We start from the raw sequence: 27,677 nt of genomic DNA, 5'->3' as shown, positions 1-27,677 counted from the left end.
GGTCTGACAATGACAGAGTACCCCTGAATAAACCTTCGATAATATCCAGCAAATCCTAAAAAGGACTGAAGTTCCTTAAGATTTGTGGGGATGGGCCAGGTCTTTAAGGCCTCAACTTTGTCAGGGTCAGTCTCTACTCCTCTTGCGGAAACAATGTGACCAAGGTATTTTACCGAGGTCTGAAAGAATTTGCACTTTTCTGGTGCCAGTTTCAAGCCATATGACATCAGTCGTTGCAGGACATGTTTCAAACGCTGTTCATGTTCCTCCAGGGATGATGAGAAGACAATCAGGTCATCAATGAACACCAGAACCTCTTTGAGATTCATATCTCCTACACACTTCTCCATCAATCTCTGGAACGTCGAAGGCGCATTTGTGATCCCCTGGGGCATCCTATTAAATTCCCAAAATCCAAGTGGGCAAACAAATGCGGTCTTATTCTTGTCTGCTTCCTCCATCTCAACCTGGTAGTATCCAGACTTGAGGTCTAGGACCGAAAACCACTTAGAACCCGCAAGAGCACTGAATGCATCTTCCAATTTTGGAAGGGCATAAGCATCTTTGATGGTCTGCAGGTTCAGCTTTCTGTAGTCTACACACAGACGAACAGAGCCATTCTTTTTACGAACGACAACAATGGGGGAAGCAAACGGGGACTCAGATTCTCGTATAACACCAGAATCAAGGAGTTCCTGTAGATGTTGTCTCACAGCATCCACATCATTGGGGTGTATGGGACGTGCTCTTTGTTTAAAGGGTGTCTTATCACTGAGTTTGATATGGTGTTTGACTTTGTCAGTGTGTCCAAAGTCCAATTCGTTCTGAGAGAAGACATTTGGCATGTCGTTTAACATGTTTGTAACTCGTTCCTTCCATTCAGTGGGTAAGGGCGAATCTCCAAAATCAAAGCTCAGTTCTGAGGAAGACTTAGCTTGAAATTTAGAGCAGTCTGGTTCTCTGACAGTTTGCTCTTTGTGTAGCACTTGCAAGATAGCATTAACATCTGCCAAAGGTGTTTTGGGGGGTATGACAATGTCATGGTTGGTTTCATTTCTCACTACGACAGGGAGAAGACACTGACGTTTGCGTGGTAAAGTGACTGCAATTGCTGAAACTAGCAAGCCATTTGGTAGTGAAGAAGCTGAAGGATGTTCAAGGACAGCATCTCTTTGCATGTTCACGGGATTTACATTGACAGAGGCCTCCAGGACAACAGTCTGTCCTGCAGGAACGACTGCAGGCATCTTACCTGTCAGTTTTGCACAACCAAGGCTACCAGAGTTAAAGTTTCTTTGTCGCATCTCAAGTATTTGGAGAACTGCTTGATACCCATTAAACAAAGGCTGAAAGGGTGAAAGCTTCTGGTAATTAGCATAGAGGGCATCAAGGGTGTTTGTGCCTATGAGTACCTGCTCATGGGCTGTAGAGCGGAGATGGGGGATAACCAAGGCCAGAGTGTGAACATCAATATCAGAGCCTACAAACTCTTTAGGAAAGGTGATGGTAAGCTCAACATATCCTAAGTAAGGGACAGACTGGCCATTGGCACCCTCCACTTCAAGCAACTCATTTAAGGGATGAATGGTCAGATCTGCAAGATGTTCTTCATAAAAAGACTGGGGTACAGTTGTGACTTGTGAACCCGTGTCCAAAAGACAGTTTGTGTCTCTTCCTGCAATAGTTACTTGAGCTGTGGTCTTAGTTCCTACAAGGCCATGTGGAAATTTTGATCCTTCCACTTTAACGTTTTTAATGGCAGGTTTCAGGATTTTGGGACTGACATTGCGAGACTCCACTCCCATATGTCCCTCTATGGGAGTAGGCTTCAGTTTAAATGTGCCTCACTTCGAGAAGCATTAGAGGCTTCCCAAGCAGCCTGTTTTTCTTTCAGCTGTCTTTTCTTAGCTGCTACAAGGGAAGGGTTTGGCGCTTTATCACAAACTGAGATGACATGGCCATCCTCCCCACACTGGAAACAGTACCATGGACGTGGTCTACTGTTAGCTTTAAATGTGGAGGGATGCTGACTGGCCACTTTTGGTTTCACACCGTGGGTGTCAGGTGTGACGGACCTCGCTTTTTGCTGCTTAGGTTGTTTCGTCTTATGATTCTCAGATACAAGACTGTTAAGCTGAATGCTGAGGTCAGCAACTTGTTGCTTTAGCGTCTCAAGATCAGATTTGTCCACCAGATTATTGGTGGTGTGTGCGAGTTGCACGTGTGACGTGGCGTGCTGCTTTCTAGAGTTTTGGGCAGACTTAGCATGACTAAAATGCTGCCTCATGCGGCTCAGTTTTGCAGCCTGTTTATCTTCTTCTGTCCTAAGAAGAAGCAGCAGCTCTGCAAAGGAAGGTGGGTTTTCTTTTTTTTGTTCTAGCTGAAGATCGATTATTAGTGCATTCTCCCAACAACCTCGAATGAACTGCTTTAAGAGCTGTTGGTTAAAATCATGAGCGGACACACCACCACGTCTCATGGCTCTACTTAATGCAGTGTGCAGCCTCTGCAGGAAAACAGAAGCTCTCTCTCCATCATTTTGAAATGTGCTCATGAACCTAGCATGCAGCTCATCACCATCTTCGACTGTTCCGTAGGCAGAGTCAAGCAACTCAAGATAGGCAGAGGGTCTAGACTGTGGACTCAGATGTTTAATCATCTCGGAAGCAGGAGGAAGCAGACTGTCAAGTATACGATGTGTGCAGTGCAGATCAGACACAGAAGGATCTCTAATAAGGATTTCAACACTAGCTCGCCACGTATCATAATCTGCCTCATGGCTAGGACGTGGGCTCTTGCCCGAATAAGCCCTGAGTCTACCAGATGATGCGAACTGGGGTGAGCTCTCATTGCTGCGCACTACATGCTCAACAACTACTCGCTGAACAGCAGTTGGATTAACATCAATTATGGGGCTAGAAGCGGCCCCAGAAGAAGCTGGAAGAGTCTGTGAGGGGCTGAAATCAGTCAGGTTTTCACTGAAATTGGGAGAGGTAAGAGATTTACTTGCGTTATTTGGTGATGTCAAAACTGTGGAGTCTAGAGGTACACCTGATTGAGGGTCCTCAGAAAATGAAACGTCTCCCTTGCTGGTTAAGTCTTTCTGTGGAAGTGGGCTCTGTACAGTTGAGGATTCTGGACCAGTTTGAGATGACTGGGAAATAGCACTTCCTGCCGATGAAACCAGATTTTTAAGTTCTTCCTTTAACATCTCCTCTAATGAATTTCCACTCAGTTTGGCAATTTCACGGAGCTGTTCCATGTACATTTTAGTGGCTTTGTTTCTGGCATCAAGGGAGTAAACACTTCCTAAGGCCTTTAACTCATACACGATGCCTGCTTGGGTTGTACTTGGAAGCCGCAGAGGTAACAGTGGCTCCAATGTGTGCATGGCAGTCTCATGTGTAAACTCGATGATCATGTGCTTATGGTAATCTGACTCAGGATCGTCTAGACGAAAGTAACGGTTGATGGAACCATATTTTTGGAGGAAAGTGGACACTTCCTCATCAGTCTCTGATCCTGTGAGCCCACTAACAACTACAGAATTGGGAATTCTGACGGATTCACTTAGTACAACATCCATTTTCTCTCTAGAAGTTGTAGCTCAGATTAAGCACTTTTAAACACCACACACAAATTGTCTAGCACTTAAACACACACAACCATGCTCCTGGCTGGCTCGCCAAAGCTCTCACTGTAACACAGTAAGGGGAATTGTTGAAAAGAATATATCAATGGGCCAATAGGCTCGACTATAGGAGCACAGGGGTGTGTTCAAATGAGACACAGAGACAAGAATGTAACTCAAAAGAACCAGCCAACTTTAGTGACATAAACCATAAGGTTGACAAGCACAGGTTAAAGACACTTTACAATGGTAGAAAGGAAACTTACAAAAATTAAAAGAAAAGTAAAACAAACTACTAAAGCAATGACTTGGCCAAGTGTTATTTTTGGTTTTCAATGTTCGGGTTTCAATGCTCGGGTGCACCCTAGTAACCTGACTCCTTAACTCTTATAGAAACAGATTACACAAATCCAATGCACATTCAAATGAAAATTTCACACTCTTTTCACATGTGGAGAATGCTCTACACAACAGCTCATTATTTAAAGTCCCAAATAAAAAATGTCCAAGGGGTAAAGTCCAAAAAATTCCCAGGGTGTGAAAGAGAATAGGGATGAGAGAATGTCAGTCAGTGGTCTTATGTATAACCAGCTGTGCGTGAAAGTGTGAGTGATACAGTCCTACCACACCGCAAGGTGCAGCAGATCATCAAGTGGAAAAGAAGCGAATCTCAGTCTCTCTAAGTCCAGGTGGGAAGGCTCGCCATCTATTTCACTGGAGGAATCCTATTTCACTGGAGGAATCCACCTCAGGAACAATTCAGCATACAAAAAAAACCTGACCTGTCAACAGACAGGATCAGAAGAGCAATTCAAATATTAATTATGCTGTTCTAGCTATAATTCACAACTTAGGATTTTGTTTAAATCACATTCAACATAAATTTGCAATAAAAATACTCAATTTTGCAAAAATAAAACATCTCTCTTACACAAACTATGCATTAAACCAAGTAAAGTCAGTGCATATGCATATATGTCGCATATGCGGCAATTATTAATCAAACAATTGAGATTAATTCAGTTTCTCAACGATAAAATGTGAAACAGACATGAACTAACTGAGACATACAACATGTGCTCACCGATCTCAGCGCATCACGGCCGAAGACAATGGCATAGTGTCTCTCGGTCGGAAAATGCAGGGCTCTAAATAACGTAACAGGACATGTTTTCTCTTTAATAACCGTAATACGACATGAAGGAAAAATAAACATAAGTTGCGCTTCAAGTGTTACCTTACTTCTGGAAGCAGATTGAGATGAACTTCCAGGCAGTTGATAGCAACCAGAGCTAACAAAGGCTAACAGTTTAGCTCCACGCGGTACTTTTTAAAGTCACCAGAAAAATGCAGCATTTGCCTGCTTACTCACTGTGGCTACTTTTAACATGAAAGGTAGCTGATAACCAGTGAACTTATGTGCAACACAGTTGGTTGCAACTTATATCTAATACTTTTTTTCCAGCTCAAAAGCTTCAGTCTCTCTTTTCTCCTGCCAGCACGCGACTACCTCCACACATAGCAGCAAACACAGAGCACGTAGGTGGGACATACAGCGGCAGACTGCTCTCCCATTGGTCAAAACATACTGGGACCTGTGCATTTCGATTGGTTGGGCAGGCTGTCCATCTCTCCTCATATCAGTCCTTAAAGTGGTACCCCCATTTTATGTGGGTTACACTTCCCTTTTATAATACATATATTTGGGATTTCTTTTTAAATTCGTGAAAACGCATAGCATGGTGATACTTGTATGAGAAGACTTCTTCTTTGTTTGTCGGCACAGCTTAAAAGGGTGGTAAAAGAACTCTCAGTTCCTCTGTCTTCTGGCAGTGTTATCACATCCTACTGAAATAAGGCCATCTCACCAACTCACACAGAGGGAATTGTGGATTGTAGATAATTACTGATTCCTACTGGAATATTTCATACTGAGCAAGATAAATCTCACTTTTTATAGTACTCATTTCCTCCTCCAGCGTGAGTAAGACCAAAGCACTGACTTACATTTCTTATTTTTTTACTTCATTTTGGGGGCATGAGAGCAAGCAGCATTTACTGGCCGGAAAAGCAATTATCATTAGTTCTAAGGATGTTCACAGACAACGGACTCTGTAGAAGTCGGCAAAATAATTCTTCCTCGGTGATGTTTTTCAGTTGAAATTTGGTGAAAAATGCAGCTTATTATATTTAACTAGAAATAAAAAGTGTCAGAAGCCAAAGAACGGTATTTGATCATCGACTCCTGCCTGCATATTCACATTAACAGATTGAATATGAATGTTAGTTTAGGCAGGGTACAAAGTCCAGTTCACCTGCAGTGCCAGCTGATCATCTGATCCCAGTGCTAGCACACATCAACTGATGTGTCAGCCTTTTTACACATCTTTCACATTTGGCATAAATCACTACACTACTTAAACTGTCTTGTACTACAGTACCTACACCTGCTGCACATCTCCAAGACACTTTGCAACCCATCCTTATGTGGCTTGATGCTTTTTTTGTTGTTGTTAATGCCTGCTCTGTTCCACACTGTGTGCACATGTAAGGGCGGGGAGGTATCCTCTCCCTTCCCTACACATTACATGCAAGAGCAGGAAAGTTCCAGCGCAACGCCATGCCACCAAATATAAATTGCTGAGCTACACAAATGGATGGAAAGTCTTCTTTTGACTACAGTGGTCCTGACCAAATTGTTAAATGAGTTTAACATAAGCTTGTCGTAGATTATTTTCATCCAACATATGCACATCTATCTCTAGTCAACCTAAGGTCACAATGCCATTGTTAAAAAAAAGCAATGGAAAATTTAAAAATTATCAAATATTCAGGGGGACTATTTAGAATTGTTGTTCCTGTTCTATCTGACTTCTAAAGTAAGTTTCCTTTCACTGCCACTCAGAAATTGCTTTCATTTTATGTGATTGAGTGAGCTATTGTGTCATAAATCAAAAATGTGATGAACCTGGAGCCTTGTGTGAAGGGAGCTGAATTAATTTTTTTTCATCAAGTTTCTCGCTGATTCAAGTTTCTTACTCAAAAGGTTTCTAACAGTAACGCCTGACTTATGTAGGTAGACAGATTGTTGGATAAATGAGCAGAGAGGCAGGCATAGAAAATGAAAGATTTCTTTAGTGATATTATCTGATGAGTCTGGTGTTTATACTCAAGGTTATGTTTCTATAGAAACTCAGATTCTGGTCCACATACTGGAGTAACATGTTTGAATTGCCAGATTGACAGAAAAGGTTTCCCTAGTGCAACTGTTGAAAAGCTAACTGTTTTGTTATGGTGGAACTGCAAGTGCCAATAATTTTTGAAATATTTTAATATTGCTATTGTGACCATCCTCATGTTCAAGATGTAGAAAAAGTTGAAGATTTTTTCTAATGAAAAAACTACGATATTTAAACAAGAATAGTCGTCCATGGTGCCAATGTTGATCCCTTGGCTTTTCATCTAATTCCAGAATACATTTGTTTGTGAAACAAAACATACATTTGTTTGTGAAAACAAACAAATGTATGCCATTAACGTCTTTCTAGAACTTTGGCACGGATGTTTCCTTTTGGCTTGTTTGTGTCTGCAGCCACTGGAGAAGTGATGTAACTTGTTTCTCATTAGTGACACTGGCAACACCTAGACCCATTGTTCCAGTGCTACACAAAACCTCTCCGAGCTCTCCTCCATGAGGCACCTTTTTGATTTTGGTTGGTCTTTGGTTTGGATTTTCACATTAAACAACATTGCGAACGCTATTTGCTCATGCACTCATTTCCACAACAGATTGTTCTGATCACACACATCATTGTTAGCTTAAGTTCTTTCCTTCTTTCCTTTATTTAAAATGCAGTGTTTTTATTGGCATTTATGTGCATCTCCCTTTTTGTCATGACCACTCAGTCCGATTTGTGTCACTATACACAATCAGTTATAATAACCTTTGCAAGTAAATCTGTCAAGCAAAATATACAAAACAAAAGACATTTGTTAGGGTTTCAGTGATAAAACAATAGATATTTGGACACCCAATCGTGGTTTTGCCAAAGATCACAGTTAGCTTGCAGAACTAATTAACAATGTCTGGGCATAGAATCAACATTTTTTTTATTAGCTGTGGTTTGCTTTACATTTCTGCCAGTTCAGTTCACCCACATTGCATCATTAATGAACTGATATTTTTTTTCTTCATGGCCCATAGGTTCTATGTGGGTGTTCACTTCAGAGATTTAACAATTTTTCAAAAATATTTCTTCCAACAGGGATATGCTTCAGACCATTGTCCTGCAAAAAGATCCACTTACATCACAAAGCTGTTTTGGACACATGGCTAACTGCAAGAAGGTGGATCCATGTAGATAATCATGAATGACCACTGCATGGTCCCGTAGGCTAAGATGTCAACACTGCCTAGCTGGATGCGGTGGCCCTGGTGTTCCTGAGTTTCATCCTTATGTTTTGAGAGTTATTCAGCTTTTCACACAGGATCAATTCGCCTTATCTAGATTTTGAAGACAACCACACATGTTGTATTATTGGTTCAATTCTGAAGTGATCAGCCATTCTGAAGGTTTCAAAGCAGAGCTGTTGCTTCTGCATATTGAATGGAACCTGTTGAGGAGATTTAAGCATGTGACAAGGATGCCTTCTGGGAACCTTGAAGTGTTTATGGCTACTTCACTTTGATGGAGACCTCATGGCCAATGTTCCTTCTAATTTTTCATGTGTCTGAGCGAACACACAAACTCCCTGAGTGGCCCCTTGGACCACTGTGAGCAACATCAGACGTGTGCACTGTGGTTACATGGTTTATTAAAATAATCAAATTACAGCATTTACATTTATGTTAGACTACTTTTAATTAACTGCTTTAGCCCACTTACAATGAAAATGTAAAAAAATCTAGTCATTGACCTGTGTAGTATGTTAACACTATTGGAAGTAAAAATAACTTGAATTCCAATTTTGAAAACACAACTTTCTTTTTATAAAGCTCTGACTTGTATAATGAGCCTGTGGTCTGGGAGAGAGTCCTGTAACTCTCTGTCTGTAAAATACAGTATATAATGACCAATGTTGGGCAATTAATTATATAGTTACTTGTTCAAAAAAGTAACTCAGTTTGGCAAACAACAAAGTTTTTTGCAGCTATTTTTTTTTTAAATGCAGCCAAGGTATTTTTAAACAAACATTTCAAACTATTTACAGAACAATCAGCTGTTCTGCATCAAATTTGATGCCACACAAATTATTTGTGCCACTCCAAAAAATAATTTCTGTCCACTATGAGATAAAGGAGAACAACAGCCTGATACCTGCAGGCCTGACAACAGGAGACGTATCACTCCTGTAGCACCTGTAACATTCAGCAGTCGCCTCATTGTTCTGACACACACAACAAAACTATTGCCTACACTACACACTAACTACACAAGATTTGCGCTAAACGTCACAAATCTCAAAACACCGCCGTCACTCCTAAAACTTCCCCCCGTTTCTTAACAACTGAATGCCATGGTGCCATATCATTTTTTGATTGGTCGACATGGTACATTTTTCCACCAATAGGAAAGTTTGGGGGGTTTTTGGTTTTGTTTTTGCTCACAGGCGGAGAGTGCTTTCCAGCGTTTTCCTTATAAAACGCCATTTTTACTGTTTCTTCCCGCAGTAAATATAAACAACGATAGTATTCAGGAAGAAAACCAAACATTGCATATTTTTTATCATAACTCTGGTTTTACGTGGCCTATAAACACAATTTAAAAACTGGTATAAAGTCCACACTTTTTCCATCAATTGTTCCATCTGTCCTGCTCACATCTCCAAAGGTTGTACACGTTGTCATTAACGTGGCTTCACTCCACATCAGCCACGCCGCTTTGCTAGCTAAAACACCGGTGTCGGCACATAAGGACGCTGTCATAGCCTGTCAGCAACGTTGATTAGCTGCGTATATACGAATGTGAATTGGCTGGACTATGGGAGCAGCCAGTCACTTACTGACTAACACTGCAAAACAGAATTTTTAGTTTTAATTTTAATTTCAATTCAGGTTAGATTTTTTTTTGTGCGCTACGCAAATTTTCTGTGCACAGAGACCGTGCCAGCAGTGCGCAATTGCGCACGTGCGCAGCTTAGAGGGAACATTGCTCATGGCAGACCCATGACAAACTGGAGAGATTACATATTATGACTAGCATGAGCATTCTTTGGTTATCATGGTTCTAGCTGTTTAGGACCAGGTAACCATGTAAAAGACATAGTTGAGCCACTGGTACTTACCTTATGTGAATATGTCATTGTTACTATGCCAGTGTGTAAAACACCACTTCCATAGCTAGCTGCAAGATGACGGGTGACAGATCAATGAACATTATTAGAGTGCTCAAGGCTAGATGACATAAATAAAAATGGCAGGCTTGTTAGGTTATCAGGTTAGATCACATGTGGTGTTTCTTTTATCATTTCAGATACCAAAGCTAAATATAGAAATGCAGTAAATGGAGCAGTATCCAGGCAACCACAAGTGGGTTAATTCTCACCTATTCCAGGAACTCACCTGGTACAGAAATGTGAGAATTGATGAACACAGTTAGCAACAAACCAGCAGAAACTAGATGAAGGACAATAGTATAAATTGTATAACAATCTTTAGTCAGCAACTTTCTCATTTATACTGCATGTGCTTTTTTTGTTTTTGTTTGCTTTTCTTCATTTATTTCTTCATTTAATATAATGTGTTTTTTCTTTTTTCTTTTCATTATTTATTGTTGAGTCACTTCCCGAAGCCTTCAGAAAAGTTATGAGGGAGTGGCAACATTTGTGGCAGCATGATTACTGTACACCAGTGGCACACTATTCTGTCTGGCAGTAGCAGAAGTGATTAAAGGGCAGCTGTCAGGAGATGCGATTTTATCTTCTCCAAACAGGTGTAGAGCAGAGCTGACAGCAGCAACACTTACACCTCACGTGGGATGGACTAGACCAAGACAAATGGAATTATGTCTTTCTCCCATTTTGTCAAGCACCTTATCTGTCTGAATCGATGCAGCTTTCTCCAAGCCGGGGGGAGCGGGAGGAAATGTGAATAGCCATTGCAGGCAGGTATAGTAATTGGACTCTTTCCATCCTCCCTTTTAAGTCTGGAGTAAAGTGAAACTTCTTCCTGACTGGAAGGAAAATATACCAGAGAGTGAGCAACAGAGATAACAGTGAGACAGCTGAATCTTAAGCTCTACATCAACAGTGTTACTGTATGTGCTTTCACTCCATCAATGACAAAATGTCACTTTAAATCTGAAATCTGTCTGTGTTGATACAGTTGAGCTGTCTCTGTGTACTTGGAATCTTGTGATATAATCACATAATCATAACTCGCTACTTATTTGAAATACTTCAAAACTTGACACTGTACTTCCTCGGCTTCCCAGCAACAGCCATCAAGAAGTAGATTGGATGAATGGTTGTCAAGTTAAGCGAACAGCTGAAAGAACTTAGAGATGTGTCAGTGCTACACATTTGATCAAAATTTTAATAAACGCTATTTTAACATGCAACTCACATTAGTTGTAAAAATAAACTACAGATATTGGACAACTGGAAAATGTACTGTCAGTAAAAGATTTTATTTAACTATACCATTTCAGATTATGGTCATAGGGAGGTTACTTTGAAAAAAAAAATCCTTTACAAGCTGTCACTTACTGTACAGTGAAAGAATTTGGAACTATTGAATGTATTGGTGTGTGTATCGTATCAAGAAACATTATCCAAAAGAGTATGCAGCAACTTTTGGCGAACAACTTGTCACGACGGGGTGCGCCGGTGTGTTTTTGAAACAGGACCCAAAAGTAGTTGTGGACGAAGAGTTGCAGGTTTAAACAAAAGTGATCCTTTATTTGGATGATGGCAGGAGTTAAACATGTAACACTAAGAAACAAACACTATGAAGCTCTATGACTGTGACTATAACAATGACTAAGACAATGGTGGGGATAACAGACGACCTGACAGTGACATTCAGAAAACAGAGGACTTAAATACAGACATGAGGCGATCAGGGGAAGTGGAGACACATGAGGAAACAGCTGACTTGGATATACATAATGATGCACAGGAAAGAGTAAACTAAATGCAGTGAACAAAGAACAGACTCTTTCAAAATAAAACAGGAAACACGGAGACATAGACATGAAACGAACTAGACAACAAGAGCCACACAGACATGACACATAATGGGTAGGCGCACGAACCAGGGAGACCGAGTACAGGGGAAGATGACAGAAACGACAACATGAACTTGACAACATAAGACACACAGACATAAACACATGAAGGGCAAGGGAGACTTAACACATGGGTAATATAATAAAAAATGAGCTCGAATAGCTTAATGAACCTAATCAAACAAACAAACATCAAAATAGACTAAAACTCAAAACACTGGGTCGCACGACCCAGGACCATGACACAACTGTCAGTAACTGTCACCTAATTTGTTCCTAATTGTGTTGCAAATTCAAATTCTGAAAATTGAAAATTATAACCAAATAGTGCACCTTTTTTATGGCATCAAATTATTTGTAGTTATTGTAGTAGTTAATTCCAAAAACAAAAAAGACTAAAAGTAATTGAATCAGCAGTGGCACAGCAGTGTTACTGAACTCCAAGAAGCCAAAGCAAAATGCTATTCCCTTCATCATGTCCAAAAACATGATGGAGTGTTTCTAATCTTGCCATAGTAAACAACTCTTGTAAAGTGTATGTCCCACAAGTGACCCACAGGAAAGAATGGAACTGGTCAGCATGGCTGTCGCTAATAGTGTTTTGGACAGTGTTGCTATCCATTATTCTGCCATCAAATTTGTAGTGTCATGTTGAATTGATCAACTCTGGGAAACATCTGCAAGTGATTGAAAATAACCAGAAATTGTTACCAACGGGGAAAACCATGAGCTAAAAGCTACAAAAAGTTGTAAAAAATGGTATTCTATTTGAAATTGTTGTTATGTTGTTCATCTGGCAGATCATATATTTTCAATATCTTTTTTGGGAGGCTTTTTAAAGTCTGTAGTTCTTTATTGGTGTATGGTATTCATTTAGTTTGGTGTTGTAGGTTTGATCTGAGAGGTCTCAAATGTAACAGCTGTTTTGACACATAAAAAAAGTTGCCATTAAAACTATGAATTTTTCTATAATTTTACACATTTGTTTCTTACAGTTAAAGCCCAAAGCAGCATTTATTTATCATGTAGAAAATCTGAGGCATATTGTTGAAGTCACACTTAATTTTCTTATATTAACATTAGAGCTATCAGCGTTAAGCTCGTTAAAATGACGTTAACGTCATAACCGCATTAATGCGGCAAATCTCCATTAGCGAGTTTACGCGGATCACCCCGTGCGTGGGGCTGCACAGTGCTAACGCATTAACAAGTTAACTGCGCTGACACGTTGACGCCGTGCAGCCCCAAAACACACGGGACGATCTGTGGTAACTGGCTAATGGAGATTTGCCGCGTTAGTACAGTTATGGCGTTAACGTCATTTTAACAAGATTAACGCTGACAGCACTAATTAAAATATTTCAGGGATTCAATGTTTCATGAAGAGTTTCACTGGGCCGCCCCACTTGGGACCAAAGTGGGCTGCACCACAATGTACCAGAATGGAAAATTAATTCAACATCTTGGTTTTCGGCAACAGTGAATAAAATCGACTAACCTTTACCCTGACTCGGCTTTAGCAATTTGGGATCATGAAATGCCTCTAGGGATCACAATTCAAACATGAGGGATTTTGTATAATAAAGGGGAAAATTATATATATGTATTAAATGAGGTTTTATTTTTTGACTGTCTAATGCAAAGCACTGCAATACAGTAGTTTGTATTTTAATGGGAGAAGCATAAGCAGTTGTATTCATTTTATATTAATTGCAGTGTTATCAGTCTGCAGCCATGAACTCCTCTGCCATTTGGTTTGCCCTTTACATTTGCCAGAAATTCTTGCCTTTTTTAAATGCAGAGTCAAGACGAGCAACCCCAGTGTGCGCTGTGTTACACAGCACACAAACAGGCACAAACACACATTCTCACCTCATTCATTCACATTAGCTGCTTTTCACCCTGCTTATGCAGAAAGCCTCCATTTCCAGGTGTAAATTTTTTTCATTATAAGGGGAATTGAAAAGAAGATGGGGACTACTTTTTTCCCTTTCTCCGAGTGATGAGTTCACGCATTTGAAGAGGAGCTTTGTCACCCGGGAATTAGCACTCCATGCATGCATCCTCTCTGCTCTCCCAGACGGCCTTTACATCATCTGAGACTGAGAGAGAGCTGGGGAGAGAACAGACCTCAGAAAAGGACAGAAAAAAATGAAGAAATAAAGAAAATCTTGTCACTGACATGCACGCATGTTCAAATGACAAATAACAACTAATACGCTCTTTACTGATCAACTTTTACCATCCCATTTATATTAATGTAAGGTTTAATATTTTCTTTGATTTAAACCCTTTTAATGAGATGAGAAAATTTTATAAGATTGGTTCTGTTAAAAAAAATAGCAAGATATTTTGGGATTGGTGTTTATATATTTGCTTTATAGTATTTCTGACCACCACTCACTACTTTTAACCACATTCATACAATGTTTAATTTTATTCATGTTTCCACATACATATTTGATTTATTTTTGTGTATATTTATACTTTATCTACCTTACAGCCATGACCAAATATGAAATCATCTAATAACTTGTATGTATGTACCCAGACCAAACTAGGGGAGGCAAAGGGAGGATATGCTAATTCCACACAGAAAGGAACGATCAACCCCAGCGACTGTAGTAAAATGAAATAAAATAGCCATCACAAAAGTCATTGCGCTTAAGATATGCTTGTGAAAGCATGTGTAAATGTGTGGGATGTGGATGTGGATGTGCGTGTCCATGCCAGATACAGCTGGTGGTAAAGCCTGCTGCTTACTTATGGTGGTATTGCTCATTAGTTGGTGGTTAAAGCCATTCTGGAATTTTGAAGGGCCAAATGCTTCACGGGATCCTGCAGTTGGCGAGATAAGTGTGTGTGTGTGTGTGTGTGTGTGTGTGTGTGTGTGTGTGTGTGTGTGTGTGTGTGTGTGTGTGTATGGACAGTATTTATATAACAGTGCCAGTACAGTACAGTGCCTGATATGGCATCAAATCGCAGTATTCATCCTAAGAAATATTTCATTTTATCTTTTGTATTTTTTGTTTCCCTACAAAGACAAGTCTAGCGAAAAGGTTTTGAATCATTAAAAGGCTAATGATAATACTTGATGGACAGTTTAAGAATCCAATTCCCATTTCTATTTTTGATAAATGTAATTAGCCATAACAATCGGAGAAAGATTTTGAGGCTCCTGAATTTGAATTCCAACCTCCATAAAGTGCTTCATTTCAGGGCAAAGGCCTCCTTCGCCTCAAATTTCAAAGTCCATATTTGGAAAAGTACACTAAATAAGGAAAAACATCCTTTTTCTTTATTAAATATTCTTTGCTTCTGGTGGACCCTTATATCAACTTTGCTAAGCCTAATCTATTGATGCAGGGTGGTTTTACATTCATCTGGCATTGGCATTATGCTAGTAAAAAGCAGAGAGTGCTTTGTGGATTTATCTTTGACTCCCACGCAGTTCTTGGCTTCTAATTTTCTGATAACAGGAGAACACGAGTTCTCTGCCGAAAAGACACAACTTGAAACTCGAATGTGCAATTACAGCAGAATGAAAGTCAGCGGCTCCTCCATAACATAAGACCACAATTAACGCCTGGTGGTGTTTCAGCTCAACTGCATTTTTAAAGGATTGTGCTCAGAAGCTATAGATGTGCTGCTGATTTTTGGGAATTATTTTCCTCCCACCGTTATGTGTGAAAGTCTTTCCTGAACCACAGTGGCTCAGCCTCCAAATCCTCTGAAAGCAGACTGCTAGAGTCAGTTCTTGCCCCGACCAGCCCTTATCTTAGAATACAGGCTGTTCTAACATTTGACAAAATCCAGACAGATTAGCCCTGACTAGGAGTTAAACGAGTCACCTTCAAAGCCACAAAGATTAAAATCTGACACCAGCGTGCAAAAGGTCCTTGAGCATGCAAGCTGTGCAGTCCACAATGCTGGAAAGAGATCATAATTTAGATGCAGTATTTTCTGCACTGAAAATGATGGATGGGTTACTGATAAACTGTAACAGTCAGGGTATTCAGAAAATTACAATGTTCAAACCTTGAGATTAGATGAAGTCTTTGTTTATTTTGGGTAAAAAAATAAATAAATAAAACTTAGCTTGTATTGTTGTTCATATATTGTATTGCCAGAAACAAATGGGGGTTCTTTTGCTTTTGCATGAGCATTAGAAGATGCAAGTCTGCTGCACTTTTGAAAATAGCACTAGATGTCCATGGACACTGTTCTCTGAGCCAAATTTGGTCACTCAATCATAGCTTTTAATAAACCTACCAAATTACTGTGAAAAAGTGGATTTATGAATTTACTGGGACTCTTTGGATAATTCAGCAACATATTACTTTTTCCTTTTTTTGATTGGGAAGGTGTAAGTGGATGCTTTACATGAAGAATCATTTAATTCTGTCAGTTATGTTGCAATGCTGTTCTCAGTTCTCAAACTTATAGTCTTTGGAAACAAATCCTTCTTTTAGACAGAATCAAGATACTTTAACTAATTACAGTTTCAGCCACATCTGTGGCTTCTGTTAGAGGATGAAATTCAGGTCTGGAGTAGTAGTTCATCAGTAACATCAGTCATACTGAATCATATCAGATTACTGCGACTTGCCTACCTTGCTCACATATGATTTTTATTTTTCTTTCTTTCTAACTTACTGCCATGATATTGATGTCACCAATTTAACACCGGTGAGAAGCAGATGTGCAGTAATAGCCAAATAATAATAGAAAACCATATTTCTTCTCAAAAATATGATCTGTTGTGCAATAATGTCAACTAAAGAAAAAATATGTTTGCAAGGCTGCAATATATTAGCATATTTTGTACTGTAAAATAAAAATCAAAACTTTTTATTGTAACTTTTGGATTGTACTTTTATCCCACATGCAATCCTCATTATTGCTTCAAAGCTTTTTTACCATCTTTTGACTCTGGTATCAGTTAGTTTTTAGTAATTTAATGTAAGTACTATTTCTATTGTATTTACATGATGAAACCAGTCAGGGTCCTTATACCCCCAATATAAAAATTAAATTTTTAAAAGGTTAATGTAATAAACACACAAGCAAGCAGTCCAGAGATGGATAATTTTTAGTATGGGAAGTTTACCATCTACATGATGAATCCATTGTCATTTGGTAGGATGGAGGTTAATTTACATCCCATACAGGAACAAAGGTTTTCTCAAATCAGGCAGCGCCCAACCATGCATGGAAAAAACCCAACTAAGGAAAAAAAATTTGAATTTTGTGCAGAACCGCTTATTGCTGCTTGTTTTGTTTGTTTGTTTGTTTGTTTGTTTTTGCCAGGAACCTTTGGCTACTGTATGTGTGTGGGTTTTTTTTTTTGGTCTATTTTCAAACAAGATTAAGAAAAAAGATAAATACCAGAATTCTACATCTTTTTCTTGTGTATTTTCTAGGGATGTAGTGTTCGCTAGGGATGGTACCGGTATCACATAAACGGTAGTAACCAGACCGAAAAGCAGCGTACATTTCAGTGCTTTATTTCGGTGCTTTTTTTTCCTGAGATGTCATACACTTTGGATTCCAGCCAATCATTTTACCTTTCCGAGGATAGTAGGCGTACGTGCGTACGTTCTTTTAGAGCAGAGCTACAGATTAAGTCAAAAGTCTGGCTGTACTTCACAGCAAAAGATGCAAACCTGCAACAAGTGCTTTAAGATGACACTGTGCAAAGGAGGTGACACCTCGAATCTGATGAAACACCTGGCGACGGATAGCGTTTTTTTAAAAGCCTAGAAATGCACCTTATTTGATAGCTTGCTGCAAGACCTCACACCGAGCACATCTACTGCGGGTGTGGTGCCTGTTATCGGACCCCGGAGTTTGCAACATCCCCCAATAACCCGAAGAGGAGAGTCCTGGCCCCTAGCCCTGCCAGTGTAGCAGAAATGATGACGGATGATGATGGCAGCAGCAGCCGTTCTTCTCTGGGCGAGTAGCTTAATGTTGTTCGTGTGTAATTTACATTGAGTAGGCTAACCACGTTATTACATTAATGCATGTAAGGTGAACTAGCAAACACCATCGTAGTTACATGCGGCTGTCTTGTTGTTTGATGGCAGATACTCCCTTCACCCTGGCCTAAAAGGCTAAAATGACCAAAGAAAAAGTGGAAAACACCTCAACATGAGAGGTTTTTGGACAAAGTTTGTGTTTTTCCATTGTTTAAGCACTGCTTCCAGCCAAGTGGATTACGGTTTTTCTTTCAGGCATATTTAAGTTGGAAGACACCTCAATCTTCTTGGCATTGCCCCATTGTCCCTTCCAGAAAAACTGAGGAGGTGGGTGGAGGAGATCTGTGTGTCTCGTCATAACTGTCATGGCCCGTGGGATTGCCTGGGAGTTTCCATCTGTGGCTGCTGGTCCCTTTGGGATGGAGCCTTCCACATCTCACCTGGACTGCGTTCGCATGCAATCAGCAGGAGGGCTCTTAAACCCTGAGCAGTCTACCATGCCTCGCCAGCTCATTGTGTGCCATCCGGTGGTAACTTGGTCTCTGGTTCTCTTAAACTTATGATCTTGTTTTTTCCTGGTATAACCTGCTTCTCTCCATGTACAGAGGTTTATGTGGCTCGCTCCGCTTGGAGTGTTTTCGCCTACCTGTTCTGGTGACCCTCGGCTGCTTCTCCTGCCCAATTGCCTGCCCCCGCCCTGCCTCGACTCCCCCGGCTGGCCCCTCCTCAGAGCACTTTGTGTCGGACCTCCTTCCCCGTTGGTTCGTCAGTTCCAGACTGACCCACATTTAATGGGGTGGATTTTCACTGTCAAGTGAGGACTAAGACAGGGAGAATGTGTTAAGTTTTCTCAACATTTAGTTACCACATGTTGCTTCCTAGGGTCTGACTGTCAGTGCAAAGTTCTACTGCAAGGTGGTCACAGGTGCTCAAGGAAAAATATTTGGGGGAAATTAGCTAAACCGGGGAACGGGCATTGCAAACGATTCCAGGCTATAAATACTGTAGTGTGTTGCCTGGTTCATGAAACACAGAAATAAACTTAACTAAACTGCAATGTGTGTCAGGCTGTTCTCTAGTGCCAGCTCAGAGCACATTAAGCATTTTTGGCTGCACAAACACAATCTTTCCTCAGTACCTGGCCCACTCGTCTAATCTCGCTTCCTCACAACTTTGTCCACTTCCTAAAAATGAACACCAAGTTAATGGATCACTATTTTGACACACTGGAGGAGATCCAGCACCAATCAAAGAGTTCAAGTGCAAATGAAACATGAAAAGACTTCCACTGAAGTATCTTGAGATATAGCAGCCGTCCTGGGCAAAGTCTAGAGGTGCATGAGATGACATTTTGAATATGAACTCAGCCAAATCTAAGCTTTTGTTGTAAATGGACCTGTACTCAGGACATTCTGATTCCATGTTTTGGTCACACCTGGTATTTCCTTAAACTGATTTTTTTTTCTGACCACAACCTCACTCTCTACGCTGCCATCATGCCTGCCAGTACATAGTTCTTAATGATGAGCATCCCTTCTAAGATAATTGATTGCTTCGGTAATTGCAGTGTTAATCATACTGACTGGAGGGGCTGCACCCACTCATTTTTAGTCCAATTGCCCGTAAGCATGAGAAATTAGAAAATTTGGCATTTGACTGATATTGGTTACCATCAGCGCCTTAATCCTGCCTAGTGCCTCTCAACTGTATCGCACTGAATTACAAATTACCAATGTGCTAATGGAGACTCATGAATAATCCAAAAGAATGAGTACTTGACAGTTAGTCCTTGTGCACATGAACACATGCCAGACTTCGCATTTAATTCAAGAACGTGTGAAATCCACATCTGAAAAATAACACCAGAGAAGTTACTTATGTACCAATCATCATTCTTTGAAAGTTGCCCACACCCTGGTCTGGAACATTTTAATCACTGGTAAACATGTTGCAAGCCAGCTCAGAGAAGTCAGGAAGAAATTGAGCAGGATTTAAATTAAGCTGCTGACACTCCTGCATTATGGTGGCATAGAACATTAATTATTACAATATAAAAATGCCCTGAAGCCTGCTAAACACTTTATCTTTGTTGCCTGTGATGTTTCCATCTCAGAATTGTTAAACACTAATTTAGCAAGAACCCAGAAGGCATTGAAACAGTCTGTTTGTTAATGAATGCAAAATAATTGTCCAGCATCACCTCATGTTCAAATTTTTTATATAACCATTGTGTGGATTTTGTGTGTTTGGATTGGATCTAGGACATGCTGTAAAAAAAGAAAGAAAAAAAAAAAGCTTTATGCACTTTATGATCATGTGACATTTAAAAGAAGAGTAAAAGACTGGAGGAGTATCATTATCAGTAATCGTGGCATGGTAATTTCATTAATTACAATCATGTGATTAACTGTCTGTCAGAGCTAGAAGAGGGTAGCCAAGACTCAATTTGGACTAGCATTTTCACAGAAATTAATGGGAAACAGAGCGTGGAAAGACTATTGGAAGGTTTCACACTGAAATGGAGTGTATTTTATAGATGTGATGGTAGCTTAAATGCAAATCTATGAAATATAGGCTTGACCAGAACTACTTCTTTTTTTTTAAGTTTGCTGACTTATGCTACCCATAAAATATATACCCATTTGGTCTTGTATGGACGAAAAAAAAAGATTAATAGCAGTTTTCTGTAAGATTTTCTATCATGGTGCTCTTATACCTTCAATAACCTTTAACTTTATGCAGTACATATGGCTTTGTCACATGCCCACAAAGTCCATTTATAAAGTGGGGATGAACAGTAGCCCAAGAAAGTACACATTGCAAGACAGGTCAGGGTCATGAATGGAACAATCAAAAGACTTCTGGTGTGATTTAAAACATACCCTTTATAGTGTTTTATATTGTAAGGTAAAGACCCTGGAATAACATAAAGAAAACACCAGCAATCGCATGACCCCAAATGGCGAAGCACTTGGCGACAGTGGAGAAGGATAAACTCCCTTTTAACAGGAAGATGGCACTTACTATGGAAGAGGTGCATATAGAGAAAAAAAGAATTTCAAAAGAGTGAAGAAGAAACACTCAGTGCATCATGGGAAGCCTAATACGAGATAACTATGGCAGAGTTTAGGATCATCTGATCCAGTCCTAACTATAAACTTTAACAAAAAGGACAGTTTTCAGACAAATGCTAAAAGTAGAGAGTCTGAGTCTCTATTGGGGTGATCTGTTTCTATGAGGTCTTTAAGATAAAATTGGGCCTGATTATTCAAGACCTCCAGACTAAGATGTTGAAGAATACCCATTGAAAACTTTTTGACTAATCTGCATCTGTATGACTTTGTTTGTATCGATTCTTGATAGCGAGGGTTCTTACTGTAGCATGAAGTATATCTTTCACCCGCTTTCTGCTAGATTGTTCTGCAGTAGTGGTAGGTATTTTAGAGCTCCTCTCTTTTTTCAGTCTGGTTCCATTTCAACGCGCTTCATAGCTCCCTCTCAGTGGTTGTCTTAGCTTTGTTCCAACCCTCTACCAGTATCCACAGCCAAAACCACCAGAGTACAGCAGTTCTTACAAACCTTAGCATTTTCAGGCTTTTCCAAATCCAAATTCAATTTATATATATATATATATATATATATATATATATATATATATATATATATAGAGAGAGAGAGAGAGAGAGAGAGAGAGAGAGAGAGAGAGAGAGAGAGAGAGAGGGAAGGTAGTCAGAACTGAGGGGATTGAACTACCAGAAGGCAACATTGCAGACATAGAGGACAGTTACAAGTACCTGGGGATCCCGCAGGCAAATGGGAACCATGAAGAGGCCGCTAGAAAGGCTGCAACCACCAAGTACCTGCAGAGGGTCAGGCAAGTCCTGAGGAGTCAGCTGAATGGTAAGAACAAGATCCGGGCCATCAACACGTACGCCCTGCCCGTGATCAGGTACCCTGCTGGGGTAATAGGCTGGCCAAAGGAGGAGATAGAAGCCACTGACATAAAGACAAGAAAGCTCCTTACCATGCATGGAGGGTTTCACCCCAAGTCCAGCACCCTGAGGCTGTACGCTAAGCGGAAGGAAGGGGGCCGGGGACTGGTGAGTGTCAGCACCACAGTCCAGGATGAGACAACGAACATCCAAGAATACATTGGGAAGATGGCCCCAACTGACCGAGTGCTCAGTGAATACCTCAGGCAGCAGAAACCCAAGAAAGAGGAGGGAAACGAGGAACCATCATGGAAGGACAGGCCCCTGCACGGTATGTACCACCGGCAGATAGAGGAGGTGGCTGATATCCAGAAATCCTACCAGTGGCTGGACAAAGCTGGACTGAAAGACAGCACAGAGGCACTAATCATGGCAGCACAAGAACAAGCTCTGAGTACAAGATCCATAGAGGCTGGGGTCTATCACACCAGGCAAGACCCCAGGTGCAGGCTGTGTAAAGATGCCCCAGAGACAATCCAGCACATAACAGCAGGGTGCAAGATGCTAGCAGGCAAGGCATACATGGAACGCCATAACCAAGTGGCCGGCATAGTGTACAGGAACATCTGTGCCGAGTATAACCTGGAAGTCCCGAGGTCAAAATGGGAGATGCCCCCAAGGGTGGTGAAGAATGACCGAGCTAAGATCCTGTGGGACTTCCAGATACAGACGGACAAAATGGTGGTGGCTAACCAACCGGACATAGTGGTGGTAGACAAACAGAAGAAGACGGCCGTAGTGATCGATGTAGCGGTTCCGAATGACAGCAATATCAGGAAGAAGGAACACGAGAAGCTGGAGAAATACCAAGGGCTCAGAGAAGAGCTCGAGAGGATGTGGAGGGTGAAGGTAATGGTGGTCCCCGTGGTAATCGGAGCACTAGGTGCGGTGACTCCCAAGCTAGGCGAGTGGCTCCAGCAGATCCCGGGAACAACATCGGAGATCTCTGTCCAGAAGAGCGCAGTCCTGGGAACAGCTAAGATACTGCGCAGGACCCTCAAGCTCCCAGGCCTCTGGTAGAGGACCCGAGCTTGAAGGATAAACCGCCCGCAGGGGCGTGCTGGGTGTTTTTATATATATATATATATATATATATATATATATATATATATATATATATATATATATATATATATATATATATATATATCACATTTAAAAACAGGAAGTTTGCCCAAAGTGCTGTACAGAAACAAAGGGGTAAAACACAAGATAAAACCACTGACACTCACATAAATACATAATAATACATGCATAAACATATCAACTCACATCAGTCTAAACGCAATTGAAAAAAGGTGTGCTTTCAAAAGCAACTTAAAAACAGGAAGTGAAGATGCCTGTCTAATATTTAAAGGGAGGTATTTCCAAAGTTTGTGACCCATAATTGAAAAGGCTCATTCTCCTCTACGTTTCAGCCTAGTTTTTGGGACAACCAAAAGCAGCCAATCAAAGGGCCCGCAAAGGAATATAAGGCTGAAGTACCTCGGAAAGTTATGGGGAGCAAGACCATTTAGGCATTTATAAACCAACATTAGGACTTTGAAAATAATTCTGTCATGAACAGGAAGCCAATGAAGAGAAGATGTTCGTGTCTGTGGGTACGAAGAGACGGGCAGCAGCGTTTTGAATGAACTGAAGATGTGCAAGAGATCCTTGGCTGACTCCAACATAAAGTTCATTACAGTAGTCAAGCAGTGTTGAAATATCTCATGTCTTGACAAAACTGGCTTCAGCTTTGCCATTTGCCTTAACTGGAAAAAGCTTTTTTTGCAGCACAGAACTAATATGTTTATTCAATTTAAAATACAAGTCCATAATGACTGCCAAATTTGTGACATGTTGTTTGATAGAAGACCCAAGCCAACCACAATTCCCAAGCAGGTTGCATGAGATATTATTAGGACTGAATGCAATCACCTCTCTTTTTCTCTCATTGAAACTCAAAAAGTTCAGAGCCATTCAAGCTTTGACATCTTCAAGGCAGTTCAGAAGGATTTGGATGGAGCCTGGCCCATTAGGTGCTAAAGGCAAATAAATTTGGCAATTGTCTGCATAGCAATGAAAGGATATTTTGTGTTTTCTAAAAATAGACTCCAAAGGGAGCAGGTACAATGAAAAAAGAAGAGGACCAAGGATTGACCCCTAGGGCACCCCACAAGAAAGGGGGGTTGAGGTGGACTCAAAATTTTCAACATTAACACTAAACGTTCTGCCACTCAAATATGAACGAAGCCAATCCAGTGCTGCACCTTTAATGCCAACCCAGTGTACCAAAGGGGATATAAGAAGACTGTGGTCAACAGTATCAAACGCTGCAGTAAGATCTAAAAGCACAAGAATCACAGAGTTTCCAGAATCACTTGCTAAAAAGATGTCATTAAAAAACCCTTAGAAGTGCTGTTTCAGTGGAATATAGATGTTTAAAACCAGACTGAAAAACCTCCATAATACCATTCGTATCTAAAAATGTATTCAGTTGGGGAAAAACTATTTTTTCCATTAACTGTGACAGGAATGGAAGTTTTGAAATAGGTCTAGAATTTGAGGGTTTATAATTGAAACCATCAGGAACCACACTGGAAGTAATATTGCTATTTATAATAGCAAGGACTGAGGTTCCAATCGAAGGAAAAAAATACTTTAAAGAGCAATGAAGGGAAAACATCCACAGGACAACCAGAAGGTTTAATTTCCATAACCATCTCGTTAAGAAGTGTAATTGAGACAGGTTCAAACTGGTGTAAGGCAACTGAACTAAACATAGATGGATCACATGTAGGAGGTATTATTGCTGACCTGATAGACTCCACCTTGTTTACAAAAAAATAGTGGAACTATTTACATCTGTCAACAAAGCCTTCCAGGGTGGTAGACTGGGGCACATTTAAATTAGAGCTGATGGTCTTAAAAAGAGCATGGGGATTATGACAATTTAACACAATGACCTGAGAAAAATGTCTGTTTTTCTGATTTTTCACAGTATTTGGCAAAAATTGGTGAGTTGTCATGGCCTCAGTTGGTAAAAGTGGTCTTCTACTTTGCAAGGTCAGTCAATATAACCCTAATGAAATGCTTTAAATTCAACGTAACAAAAGCGTTACAATCTGGGGTTCACTTTGTCTCTTGCTATTGCCCTGGCTCTTTGTCTCTCACTATCCTCGCTCTCTGGTAGAGAAGTAGCCAGAACTGTTCTTTCCTAGGCTTGCTCCTGCACACCTGTAGCTCATCTTCCTAATCAGTATGAGGCACTCAAGGATTGGCTGATTCTTAATTACCCCACCAGATCGTCGTCAACTTAACAGCTTTAGTGGGAATTCAGGCAGTCTTGTGTGACTGAGTCTGCTTATGTTTGCTAAATAATTTCTGTCTCCTATCTGCTAGTAACTCTCCAGAGTCCCTGCCTCGCTGTTTGAAGAAACCTACCTGCAGCCATCTCTGGAGCTATACAGCCACAGCTGGACCAGCACTGCCACACCTTCCATGTGTGACACTCTCCTTGGAAACACAGACTTAGCTGGATCCCACCTGCCTGCCGATTTTCCTTACAGTCACCTTCTCTCCGTCTCTGAGCCTAGCCTGCCCAACGTCAACCCCCTCTCTCCGTTCAACATCCTGCCTGGACAATTAAGATTACAGAGACTGTGACAATGTTCATCATAAACATCCTTTAGCACTGGCTGCCATTAACAGTTTCCCTCCCTTTCTGCACATCCTCCTTGAGCCCTACTATTGCTGCCACTCCTGTTTGCCTAAGACCAGTTCCTTATTGCTTGAGCTGTAAATAAATATTTTTAAATGTACATCCAGGGTCCAATCTGTGGAAAAAAAACAAAAAAACAATAACAGCGAATGAATTCATGGGCACAGCAATGCTCCACATATATTATTAAAAATAGCAAATCCATATTTTCTATTAGTAGACAATAAGAGATACAGTAATTGGCCTTTTGTAGCACTTATAAGTAAGTTGCCTAAGCAGCCAATAGTATACATTTGGAGAGTTCTTCTAGAAGACTTAAATATTGAACAATATATTTGCTATATTTGTCTTTTCCCAATGTGGTCATTAATGTAGGCCATCGTTACTGCACATCAAGAAGGTGAACTAAGCCACAATGAGAAGACATGAGAGAAATGAGAATACGGCAACAGAAACTGGAATAATGAGCTAAAAGAAGCTAAAAAAACTGTAGCAGCAGAGTAGTAATAGTAGCAATATTCTGTGGATTCTTCAGAGTGGCCTCTTTTATACTATTCAGCTTTGTAAACTGTCATGTTTTAATCATACCTCATTGTTCTAAGTTCTTTTTCTAGAGCAGATTCTTTTGAAATGCAAAGAATCTGGTGCAACATTTCCATTTCCCTCTAACAGACATTTCTCTGATTTGTTCAAAGTATTCAGAAGCTGCAAAGTTCCTAACCCAAGGCATTACACTAAAAGCAAACCCGTGTTTTTAAAGTCATTTTCCTAACCCCACCACATAAATTTAATAATTTGCCCCTTGGTTGACGTGCTTTCAAGCCGTATGACCTCCGGCAATAACTCCAAGAGGCCTTGAAAGGTGACCTCAGTGAATTGCATGCATATGACTAGGCATTGTCAGTAAGAGGCAATAATGGTATGCACATCTGAGTCCTCCATCACACCCAGAGGTATGCATGTGACAAATGGGATATGTTTTGTCGTGGAGAGGCAAAATGGCAACAGATTGGGGACGTGCAGCGTGCCCTCTTAAAAATAGCTGACAACTTTCATTGTATTTAATTATATCAGAGTCACTTTTTACAACCGCAAGAGTGACAGCTTGTTGATAGAAGTTGCCCGCTTCACACTTGATTAAAGCAGTTCATTGTCAAATCGTTGTAATTAGGCTTGACAAAAAAACGTGGCATAACTTATTAGTAAAGCAAAAGAACATATCACTGCGTGTATTCTTCTGGCATCTTATAACATTTTCCAAAAAAGTCTACAGTGACATAATGTTGTCTTTTTGTTCTTGGTGCTTTCTTTTGCCCATTTCACACAATTAACAGCAGCACAGATCTCCCAGAGGCTTCCTTGCTTTTCATTTTGTCACAATATCTGCTTCTCTCTTTTGTCTCCTCGTAGATATTGTTCATTTGATGTAAAAGCGTAAGCTGAAAGAAACAAAAAGGTCTTTCCTGGAACAGTTATTTGGAGTGCAGGAGGCTCTAAACTCCACAGTCTGAAATTGCAATTTAAACTTTAGAGGTGTGGCACTGAGTGTCCAATAAATGGCTGTTGCTTTGCTTTTTGTATGGTCTCTTTTGTCTTCAACCCAGACATGAACAAAGGTATTACTTTTCATTAAATTTTAGATCAAGTGATCTCTCCCAGTAACAATATGCACCTATTTATTATAAAAGAAAACCACATCTTTTGGCAACAACTTTTCAGCCACGTTGCTTCTTGCGGACATCACATACAAATTACCAATAACTAGTTTCACTGCACCGAAGAGTGAATGAGCATTCATTTTTTTAAACTCCTTTTGGCTACATTTTCATTACAGGCTGTTTTTGCTTCACCAGTCCATGGAAATTCAGTGCAGTGGTGTACTTCTTATATAACCTGGCCTTACTGTTTTTGAGGCTTGCTAGGGATTTACATCTTGTAGCAAGCTTTCTATGGTTATGTGTATAAAGTCTTTATACACACTGGAGAGCAGTCGTGATTTGCTGCACAGTCATAAAAGAGGATTTTCCTCACCATGTAAATTACTTTATTCTAAGTACTTCATTTGTTTTATTTGCACCCACATTTTAAAATGTAACTAAATGCTGATTTACACTTTATATCTGTCAGATAAAATAAGGCCAG

The sequence above is a fragment of the Diplotaxodon limnothrissa genome, linkage group LG17, assembly GCF_057381915.1.
Source record: "Diplotaxodon limnothrissa isolate DT_005_m linkage group LG17, D_limnothrissa_male_GT1.1, whole genome shotgun sequence".
Classification (NCBI taxonomy): Eukaryota; Metazoa; Chordata; class Actinopteri; order Cichliformes; family Cichlidae; genus Diplotaxodon; species Diplotaxodon limnothrissa.
The sequence above is the reverse complement of the archived record's forward strand: the minus strand, read 5'-3'. Positions refer to the sequence as shown.